Genomic DNA, 12,356 nt, shown 5'->3' with positions numbered 1-12,356 from the left:
TCCCCCAACCACCTCCCCCATCTCCTCCAGGCAGCTTACAGTTAAGCACAGATATGTGTGTATACATACATACATCTGCATATATATGCATTTATCTATATGTAAACATTCATCTAAAATAATATTAATATGGCTGACACATAATGTAAGTTTCTCTTCTGATTGAATTTTTAATTTTGACTTTGTCTAAGATTACTGTTTACTAGTCCTACTTTTTTCTAATAAATTCTATTTCTGATCTTTGTTATAATGTTGATGTATATTTCTTATTTCCTATTCATTCTAACTTTTCTATTTAAATTCTGCTCCTTAACTTTCCTCGATATTATTTAACTTCCTCCTACCCATGGATCCCTTCCTTATCTTCTCCCCTCACCCTTTTCCTCCCTCTTATCCTGTTCCCATTGATCTACACACATTGTTCCTCTCCTATTAATGTAAATACCCTTCTGTACTTCACCTTATCCTTTGTCACCCTTCCCCACCTCCATTTATCCATTTCTCATTAATTTACACACCTTATCCCACTACCATAATTCTATACATTCTTCTAAACCAGCTTTATCCTATTTCTTTCCCCTTTATATCTTTATAGATTTTAAAAGGTGATATATCTTTTATGGTATATAGATATAGTTGCCTATTTTAAATCCATTCCTGATGGAAGTTTCAGTAGTGCAAACCTTCCTTTCTCCTTTAATGCCTCTGTGTCTATTCTTCCTCTGCACCTCATTTATATAACATAATTAATATTTTTACCTTTTCTTAGGCAGTTTTGCTTGTTGAGTTAGATTATACTGTATTATATCACAATCTTTTTTTCTTTTTCTTTTTTTTAATTAGAAACTTTTTATTTTCAAAACATATGCATGGATAATTTTTAGCATTCATCTTTGCAAAACCTTGTATTACAAATTTTTTTCCTCCCTTCCCAACACCCCCCCCCCTCAACAGCAAATTATCTAATATACGTTAAATATGTGAAATTTTTCTATACATATTTTTATAATTACCATGCTTCACAAAAAAATAAATCAGAAGAAAAAGGAAAAAAAAAAGTAAAGCAAACAACAAAAAAAGTGAAAATGCTATATTGTAATTTACTCAGTTCCCATCATCCTTTCTCTGGGTGCAGATGGCTATCTTCATCACAAGACTATTGGAACTGGCCTGATTCATTATTGCTGAGAGCCACATTCATCAGAATGGATAATCATATATTCTTGCTGTTGCCATGTATAATGATGTCCTGGTTCTCTAACTTCACTTAGCATTAATTCATATAAGTCTCTCCAGGCCTCTCTGAAACCATACTGCTGATCATTTCTTATAGAAAAATAATATTCCATAACATTCATATATCATGATTTATTCAGTTATTCTCCAACTGATGGGCATCCACTCAATTTCCAGTTTCTTGTCACTACAAAAAGGGCTGCCACAAACATTTTTGCCTTGAATGTAAAAAAAAAAAAATTGCCCATTTTATTACTGCTCTTCTAATTTCGTCTGCATAGACTTTGAACAAGTCAGTATAATCAAAATTATCCATATTGCATTCAATAATATATTCCAGTTGATTTTTGGTCACAAACTCCTTCTCCACAGATCTGAGAAGTAAGCTCTATCCTTTGTATTTCTAATTTGCTTTTAATATAACTTTATGCCTAAATCATGAGTCCATTTTGACCTTATCTTGGTATAAGGTGTTAGGTGTGGATCAATACCAAATTTCTGCCATACTAATTTCCATTTTTTCCAGCAAGTTTTGTCAAATAGTGAATTCTTATCCCAAAAGCTGGGATCTTTGGATTGGTCAAATATTAGATAACTATAGTCATTGACTATTTTGTCCAGTGAACCTAATCTTTTACACTGAGCAAGTTCTCTATTTCTTAGTCAGTACCAGTGCTTTTGATGACTGTTGCTTTATAATATGGTTTTATTCTGGTATAACTAGGCCACCTTAATTTGCATTTTTTCATTAATTCTCCTGAAATTCTTGACCAGATGAACTTTGTTATTATTTTTTCTACTTCTGTAAAATAATTTCTTGAGAGCTTGATTGGTATGGCACTGAATAAGTAGATCAATTAGGTATTATTGTAATTTTTATTATATTAGTTCAACCTACCTGTGAGCATGTAATATGTTTCCAATTGATTAGATCTGACTTTATTTGTGTGGAAAGTATTTTGTAATTGTGTTCATATAGTTCCTGACTTTGCCTTGGCAGGTAGACTTTCAAATATTTTATATTATTTACAATTATTTTAAATGGAATCTCTCTTTGTTTCTCTTGCTGCTGGACTTTGTTAGTATATAAAATGCTAATGATTTATGTCGATTTATTTTGTATCCTGCAACTTTGCTAAAGTTGTGAATTGTTTCTAGTAGTTTTTAGTTGATTCTCTAGGATTTTCTAAGAATACCATCACATCTTTTGCAGAGTGATAATTTGGTTTTCTCATTACCTACTCTAATTCCTTTAATCTCTTTTTCTTCTCTTATTGCCAAAGCTAACATTTCTAATACAATATTGAATAGTAATGGTGAAACCTTGTTTCACCCCTGACCTTACTGGGAATGGTTCTTGTTTATTCTCATTACTTATAATGGTTGCTGATGGCTTTAAATAGATGCTATTGCTCATTTTAAGGAAAATTCCATTTATTCCTAAACTCTGTAGTGTTTTTAATAAGAATGAGTGTTGGATTTTGTCTAATTATTTCCCTGCATCTATTGAGATAATCATATGATTTTTGTTAGTTTGATTACTGTTATTATACTAATAATTTCCCTAATATTAAACCAGCCTTGTATTCCTAGTACAAATCCTACTTGGTCGTGGTGTATTATTCTGGGGTAACTTTCTGTAATCTCTTTATAACTTTCAAAAGAAAGTCATTTTTTCTTTCCTTTTTATCTTTTTAATGCTTTTCTTGAGTTAGGTATTTGAAGATCAAAAGATCTGGCCTTTTCATCAGAAATAAATGAAATTCACATGTTTCATTGAACGTCCATCTTTTTTCCTGAAAGATAATGCTTAAATTTTCTGGATAAGGAATTGCCTGCAATTCAAGATTCTTTGCCCTGCAGAATATCTGATTCCAGGCCCTTTGAATCTTCAAAGTGAAAGCTGATTGGTTCTGGATAATCCCAATTGTGGCTCCTTGATATTTGAATTTTTTTTTCCTGGCTACTTACAGTATTTTATACATAATTTGATAATTCTGAAGTTTGGAAAAGGAAATACAGAAATTTTTTAAAGAAAACTCCTTAAAAATAGATTTACTGAAATGGAAAAAAACATATAACATCTTAAAACATAAATTTCAAAAAGAAACTAATTCATTGAAAAACAGAATTTATGAAATGGAAAAAATGAACAATATACCTCATTTAAAATTTTAGTTGACGAAATGTAAAAGGAAATAAAAAAGCTTGAATTTTTCCTTTTCCTTGAATTTTTCATTTTCAGGTCTCTTTCAGGAGGCAATTAATGAATTCTTTTAATTGCTGGTTCTAGAATATCAGAGCAGTTTTCCTTGATGATTTCCTGAACCATGCTGTCTAGGCCCCTTTTTTTTCATCATGGTTTTCAGGAAGTCCACTAATTCTTAGATTGTCTTTCCTGGCTCTAATTTCCAGGTGAGTTGTTTTTCCAGTGAGGTATCTTATATTTTCTTCTATTTTTTTTTCATCTTTTTGGTTTTGACTGATTTTTGAAGTCTCATTGAGTAATCATTCAAGTTGATTTTTTTTCAATTCTAATTTTAGTGAATTATTTTCTTCATGGAGCTTTTTTATTTCCTTATACATTTCGTCAACTAAAATTTTAAATGAGGTATATTGTTCATTTTTTCCATTTCATAAATTCTGTTTTTCAATGAATTAGTTTCTTTTTGAAATTTATGTTTTAAGATGTTATATGGTTTTTTCCATTTCAGTAAATCTATTTTTAAGGAGTTTTCTTTAAAAAATTTCTGTATTTCCTTTTCCAAACTCTCTTGCTCATTTCTTTTCCCCATTTTTCTTCTAACTCTCTTTTAAGATCCTTTTTGAATTCTTTCAAGAGAGTTTTATGATATGATGACCAACTCATATCAGACTTAAGGGCTTAAACTGAAGATGATTTGCCTTTGGGATCCTCAGAGTTTGTGTGGTCTGTTCTGTTTCTCCATAAAAGCTATCTATGATCAGAGTTCTTCTGACTTTTTTGCTCATTTTTTAAAAGGGTAAGGGCTGCCTCTAGGACAAAAGGAAGATTGTCCCAAGCTTCCTCTACAGGTGACAGTAGCTTTGCACTGTTTTAAGTTGGTGCTGCTGACCTCCTTCAAGTGCTAGGTGGTCATGGTTAAGCCCTGCGTTATTCTGGATTCATAGGTTCACTATTTGTCTTTTGTATTTGCATTGGATGTCTCACAGCTAATCAGCTGATCCACTAGCTTCCAACCAGAACAGAATAGTCAATGCTACTGTATTTTGGCTAAGACCCTCCTGATAGATTCCCCAGCCTGTGGATATCATATCACCTTGGGTCCTTGTGCTACACCTGCCAAATATTTGTGGATTATATCACTCCAAACCATTTCAGAAGCTTGATCTGGTGTTGATCTGAGGGGTGCCAAGAAGAGCTCAGATGAAGACCTGTCTACTCTCTGCCATCTTGGCTCTGCCGCTCCCAATCTTTTTTTTTTTTTTTTTGAGGTACTCAATTCCTGTTGTCAATCTTAAATATGTTATACATTTCCATTAAAAAAAGCATAAATGATTTGTCCATGTTAAGTTCCTTGAAATTAGTGTTTCACAGTGGCTCTTATATGCTAAATTTTCTGTTAAGTTTGTATTTGGTTGAGACAAAGTCCTGAAAACCTACAAATCCATTGAATGTCTGTTTTTTTTTTTTCATTCAATATCATGAATAATTTTGTTGGATATGATATTTTTGAGTGTGGGCCTAGTTCTTTTGATTGCTATTCTTCCAAGAACTACAGTATTTCACTATGGCGACTGATAAGTCCCTTACAATTCTAAGTGTAACTCCAGCATATTTGAATTTTTTGTTTGTTTCTTGCAAAATTTTCTCTTTGCCTTGGGAGTTTTGAAATTGGTGATAATATTCCTATGTATTTTTCAAAGAATCTCTTTGAGGTGGTGATTGGTGGACTTTTTCTATTTCTACTTTCCCCTTATTCTCTAACACTGCAGGACAACTTTAGTCAATTATTTCTTGCATTATTATGACAAGGTTCTTTTTATTTGGTCACAGTTTTCAAGTAAACTTATTATTTCTTATATTCTTATAAAATATGTTTATATTTTCCCTCTATGAAGTATTCTCCACATCTGTTGTTTTTCTTATGTTTCCTATTCTGTTCTATTTTTTCATTTTTTAAATATTTTATTGTGTTATTTCTTGATCTCTTATAGTTTCACTGGTTTATCCTTGCCAAATCTAATTGTCAATTAATTCTTTTCTTTTTAAAGACTATATCATTTTCTGGTTGGTTAACTTTTATTTTTCATACTCTTTTGTTTTTCTTGGATGACTTTAATTTTGTTATTTTTTAAAGTTTTATTTTTCAATATATCTCTCTTAATTTTTAGTCTTTTTTGAGTTCTTCTATAAATTCTTTCTTTGGAGTAAGAGAAGTTTTTTGTTTGTTTGTTTAGTTTGTTTGTTTGTTTTTTGTTTTTTTACTTCAGTGTTCTCTGAAGATGAATCCAAGTTTTCTCTATTCCATAGTAGATGTCTATGATTGTGTTCTTTCTTTTCTAGTTATTGTTTTTCATGAGAAGTATTAGTGGAAGCACTTCTAATGCTAATTGTAGGACAGGAAGATGGTGCCTCTAACTTCACTTCACCTCTCCTCTCCTATCTGGAACCCAAAATCAAAAGCTTCACCTTGCCGAAAGTACTTACAGCCATGAGCATCCCTGACCCAGTGCTTCTGCACTCAACTAGTGTGCTGGTCCTTTCTTTCCCAGGTCAAAGTCTATGAAGCACAGCTGGGATATTAGGAAATCAATTCAAGTTCTCTTAGTCTTCACAGCTGACTTCTCATGTTGTCTGGGAGGTGAAAGTTCCTGTGATTTGGACTGAGGCTACAGTCAAACTCTGAGTCAAGGTTCAGAGTTCCCTGCTTGCCATTTCTGTGGAGCTAGTCTGGTTATTCCCTGTCCTGGCTTTTTTCTTCCAGTCTTTTTGGGTTGATTTGAGAGGATTCCTATTCTGTACCTAGTCTTCTTTGTTTTTCATTAGTCTCTACTTTCTTTGAGGTGCAAATTTGTTCTGTGTATGGGAGAAATCTGGAGAGCTTGAAATTTTCTCACCTACTTTGCCATCTTCCCAGAATCCTCCTCTCTAGGTAGATTCTTAATAATGTTAATGATGAATGTCTTTATTTTAATTTCTACTGTTTGAAGTTCCAGTTATTTAAAATATATTAATTGTTGCTAATAAGTTAGTCACTCAATAGCCAGTCAATAAGCATTTATTAAAAGCCTACAATATATCAGGCACTTTGCTAAACACTGAGGATATGAAAAGAGATGAATGATAGATTCTACCCTCCAAGAGACCCCAATCTAACAGAGAGACAACAAGCAAATAACTATGCACAAACAGGCTATATAAAGGATAGATAGGGGACAAGAGCAGAAAGTACTAGAATTAAACCCAATAGAAACAACTGTTCTGATATGAATAATAATAATAATAATAATAATATGAATAATGAATTCAGTAGATTTCATTCTTCTCACTAATCATGATTTAGATTTATTACCTGGGGACTTCCGGCCAAGATGGCAAAGAGGAGGCACACAGCTGTGTAAGCTCCGCATTTTCTCTCACTATCCATTTCATTACAAGCCTCTGAATTAATGCTTGATTGAAAAAAACCTACAAATAGTTACCAAGAGAAGACATCCTTGAAACTCGCCAAGAAAGTTTGTCTTTGATTCTTTGAAAAAATGAGCAAAAAATTGAAGAGGACTTTAACCCTTGACAGCTTCTATATGGATAGAGAGCAGACTCTAAATCCTGAGGAGACTGAAAACAGACTGTCTCCAGGTGAATCCCCAAAGGAAGAGATCATCTGTTCCTCAGCACAGATGAACCTCATAGAAGAAATTCTAGCTCACAAGAGATCTAGAAGAAAAATGGGAAAAGGAGAGGGAGGCTTGGCAAGAGAGTCTGGAGAAGTCATCCCACTCATTTAAAGACAGAGTGGATAAAGAAATAAAATCCTTGAAAAATAGGATTAGTGAACTGGAAACAGAAAATAGTTCTGTAAAAAATAAAATTGGCAAAATGGAAAAAAATTCCATAGAACAATGCATTCCCTATGTGTGTGTCCTCCACACATGTCCTTTGTAAGTGTATTCTCCTAGCTGAAGGAATGTTTTGGGAAAACACTTATTTTTCCTACTGTTTCATTGCATGCCTTCTCTTTGAACTAATTGCATGTTCTGCATGTCTTATATGTCTAATAATGTTTGAACTAATAAACAAAAACATAGGTAGAGACTGATGATATGCTTGAATATATTAGATACTGTCTATATTTAACCACTTTGTTAACTTTTTTATATTAACTTGCAAACATCACAGAAGATGGATCATGTGTTTTATTTCTTCTATATTTCCTATAAACTCACATACTTATGCCATTAAGCATGAAGATAAATGTTTATTCAGAAAAGTAAAATCAGCAAAAATTTAAGATTCTATTATGTACTAAGAATCATTCTAATTTCTGTGGATATGAAAGCAAAAGTTCATCCCTGATTTGAAGAAGCTCATTTTCTAAATGAGGGATAAGACAACAAACATGCATGGAGTATTTTGTGCAAGAAATAGCAATGAGACCAATGTGGCATAGTTGTGGAGTATGTGGGGGGGATGGGGAAGACTGTTTCTGACTTGACTATTTTGAGTAACATAATTGGTAGTTATTATTTTTGTGTCCAGTCACGTGAAAACTACTTTAATTTTATATGTCTGTATGTGCAAATATAGATATATATGCATATATAATAATGTGTGTATATGTACACATATATATGTGCATATAAATTATGTGTATAGATACACATGTGTATCTATGTATGCATATGTAGAGATAAAGAGTTAGAAAGAACAAAATAATTTTCAGTTTAAAATTTTGCTTACATGTGCAGATCAACAATTTAGAGTATAAATAATCAATCTTTCATTGTGCTCAGAGAATAAATTATAAGCTGAATTTGATTCAAGGAAATTGATCCAAGGCCATTTGTTTGAATGATTTGGAACCTAGACTACTAGTTTCAGTTTTTCCTTAATTATCAGAAAACCTATGAATATTTGAGCACTTTAAAATCTGAGGCCAAATCAGTCAATACCTACTTCATTGGTAGACTTCAGGAAATTATCCCATAATCAACAGTTTGAAGTTTTTTTGAATAACATGGACAAAATGAAGATGAGTTGCTAAAAAGACATAGAACAGTAGCTATGGTTATACACATTCTTTATTGAACACTTAAGATTAAACCAACAAACATAACATTAAATTTAAGAAAATTAGAGCTTCTAATTTGATAATGTACACGTATACCTGTTTTAACATGCAGTACTTTGCCATTGTACCAGGATTTAATGCTACCTTGAAGGATAAGACTCCAAACAGTTCAATCATTGGATCTGTTAATTTCTTACTCCTCCAAACTTGCCTATAACTTATTGTCCTCAGGACTCTCAATTTTTAGAATCATAGGATATTAACATTGAAGAGGACCTTAATGACCATCCAATTTAAGTCTTTTCATTTTGTAAATCAGGAAGTTGAAAAGAGGAGAGAGAACAAGAGATTTGCCCAAGATTACATTGAAATTAAATATCAACAGCAGAGTTTGAAGCCAGGTTGTCTCACTTCAAAAATAGTATTCTGTTGGACTCTTTACAAACTGCTAACTCATTAGAGTTGATAGATTATTGATCTGATCTTACAAGAAGATGTTTTGGGCCAGAACCTGAAACAAGGTACTAAGTAGAACCAATTGATACAATGCTTGTGTTCACACTTTTACTCAGTGGAGTTCACAAGTATGGGAGATTCACAAAGTTAACTGTGTAACTTTGTGAATTCACACCTCCCTTGAAGCTCTTAGGGCCAGAGAGAGCACTATGGAAGAAACCTATAATCCCTCTCTCTCGCATCCCACAATTCCTCTCTCTCAAATAAACAGAGCTTCAAAGGGGCCAGTCAGAGGAGTTTTCAGAGGAAGAAGCTACCAGTTGAGAGTTCAGCGGAAGATTGAGAAGGCTCTCTCAGAGGCATAACCAGATTCATCTTCATCTCACATCACTGTGGTGGCTGGGCTCCTGCACTTCCCCCACTGAGACTAAGCTGGTCTGAAAGACATGCCAGAAAGCTAGCCGAGCCCCAAGTGAAGGAGACAAGAGATTCATTCCATCTTTGTGCTGGCTGGAGGCTGAAGAAAGCAGAGGCAGAAGCTGAAGGACAAAACCTTTGGATTTGGAGACATTCGGAGGGAGTTCTTGGAACCACGCAAAGAGATAGGCCTCTAAGCTAACCGGACTATATTAGAGACAATAAAAGATCTGAACTTTTATCACCTGGCTGCGTTTTGGGTGATTATTTACTCTGAACTGCAACTAAGGCTGCCTCCAGAAAACCTCCCCCAGAAACCTGCTCTTGCTCCCAGAGAGAACCATCATATTTATCTTATATATTTTAAAGAAGAAAAAGAACACCACAGTATTCCATTTTTTTTTATGTCTTATATATCTAATAAGATTTCAAGCCCTATGATTTGGAATTCTGCCCAAAGTAGCAGCAGTGCTACTTACTAGCTTTGTATCCCAAGGAAATCATAAAGGAGGGAAAAGTTCACACATGTACAAATTATTATAGCTCTTTTTTTGTGGTGGCAAAGAACTGGAAACTGTGTAGATACCCATCAACTGGGGAATGACTGAATAAGTTATGCTATATGAAAGTAATGGAATATTATTGTTCTATAAAAAATAATGAACAAGATGATTTTAGAAAGGCTTGGATAGCTTTATATGAATTGATGCTGAATAAAATGAGTACAACCAGCAATACATTGAACACAGAAATAGAAAAAAATATGCTTTGATGAACTCTAAAAGACTTGGTTCTTCTCAGTGGTTCAGTGATCCAAAGCAACTCCAATAAATTTTGTATGGAAAATGCCATTCACATCCAGAGAGAGAATAATGGAGACTGAATGTAAATCAACACATGCTTATGTTCACTTTTTTCTTTTTTTTTCTTTTTTCATTTTTACTCTTGTGATTTTTCTCTTTTGTTCTAATTTTGCTCTCAACATGATTCATAAAGAAATGTGTATTTAAATGAATTAATGTATTTATAAAAATAATTTCAAGCTTCAAGGTGGCAGGGATTTTGTTTTATGTTTTTTTTTTTTATTCCTGGTAGTGCCTTACACAAAGTAAACTTTCCAAACTTTAAAAATCTAGAATTATTAGAAGAATTATTTTTGAATATTTACTTTATTTTTTATCAGGTCTGGGACTTTAGAACAGATTACTTCATTATTTTAGCCTGCTTTCTTATTTGTAAAACAGGGAAAATAACACTTATCTCCTGAAAATGTTATGAGGGAAGTGTTGTTTTTTTAAACATAGTATTATTTAAATGTGAGATGCATTTTTATTATCTATTTTTCAATTCTATAATAGCTTTATTCAATAAAACTTAAGTATCTATTAAAAGGACCAAATCAGAAGGCAGGAATACTAACAATAATAGGAAAAAATATTGGCAGTGAGAAAGGAGAAAAAAAAACATGAAAAAGCAGGCATGGGAAACCAAACAACATAGAAGACTGGGGTACCAATAGATGAGCAAAAACATCGGACACTTTTCAATAGGTCCTGACTTTATGGCATTGTGTAATAATTGATCATTGTAATGAGGACTCTTTCAGTGTCAGAAAATATCATATTATGTATAGTGTGTACAACTTTAAAAGTTGGAAAGTATGTGATTCATCCTGTAAATTTTTTATTTAGAATTATTAAGAGATATCTTAGAAATTGTTTTTAAGGGAAAACTGGGGCAGCTTAAATGGTGCAGTGGATAGAGCACTAGTCCCACCAGACTTAGGAGCATTTGAGTTCTAATGTGACCTCAGACACTTGACACCTAGTAATTGTATGATCCTGGACAACTTGTTAACCTTAATTGTCTTGCAAAAAGTAAAAAAAAAAAAAAAAAAAAAAAAAAAAAAAAAAACAGGAAAATTTCAATTATCTGGAAAATGACAGCATTCCTAAGTTAGAGAAATGAGGCATTGCTGTATTTGCTTTTCTGTTATATTCTAAATATAATAAAGGGCTGGCTCAACTATATCCTTTATAAGACATGTTATCTATTATGATGAGTTATGTTGATCTTCTAGAACATTTATGTATCAAATCAGAATGCTTAACAATTTTCTGCAATTCCCTTAATAATTTGCAAAACTTCTAATTTTCTGATGGAAATAATTACCCAGCTCAGAGTCAAACTCTCTATCCAATATTCACTTGAGAAGCATCATTAAGTGTTGCTATTTCATTAAATGAATATATTATTTTTTATATATTAGGCAATTTCCCACAAAATCCATCAGCTAATAATTCTGTTCATTAAGGAATTCTCCATACAAAAGTAGTAGTAATAATAATATTAATGATAACTTGAATTTTTAAACAGTACTTTATATTTATCACATTTACAAACCATGTTAGTCCTCATATGACTATGAGATATGTAAGGTAAATAATAATCTTATTTTGTAGATGACAAAGGAAAGTTAGAGCACTTGTCAGTGGTTCAAAGATGATAGGCCAGCTAATTATGATAACAAGACTACAGCATATTTCTCCTGACTCCTACCCTTTTATACATTTCTATTACACAAGCAAAGCCATTACAAAAAATAAGTAACCAAAGCTTTATTACAGAGCACTGACATAAGGGCTCCTTTTTGAGTTATACCAGAAACTACTGTCCTCAAACTTTAGAGTTCTTTGTCAGTTTGCATGAAATAGGATTCTTCACTGACTGATTCTGAGGCTGTCCCTCCACCAACCTCCTTTCTCTTCATTCTCCTCCAAAGTGACTCTGGCTGGGGGGCAGAGCCAAGATGGCAGAGCAGGCACACATGACTCTCTAAGCTCCTCTCATTCCCCTCATAAACAACTATTTAATTCAGCCTCAAAAATAAATCTTCACTACTTAAATTCATGAAGATTAGAAGCACTACAACTTACCAGCCATAGTCAATCCAGAAGATTGCCATGAAAGATT

This window comes from Antechinus flavipes, chromosome 2 (genome assembly GCF_016432865.1).
Source record: "Antechinus flavipes isolate AdamAnt ecotype Samford, QLD, Australia chromosome 2, AdamAnt_v2, whole genome shotgun sequence".
NCBI classification, from domain to species: Eukaryota; Metazoa; Chordata; class Mammalia; order Dasyuromorphia; family Dasyuridae; genus Antechinus; species Antechinus flavipes.
This window is presented reverse-complemented; position numbering follows the sequence as displayed.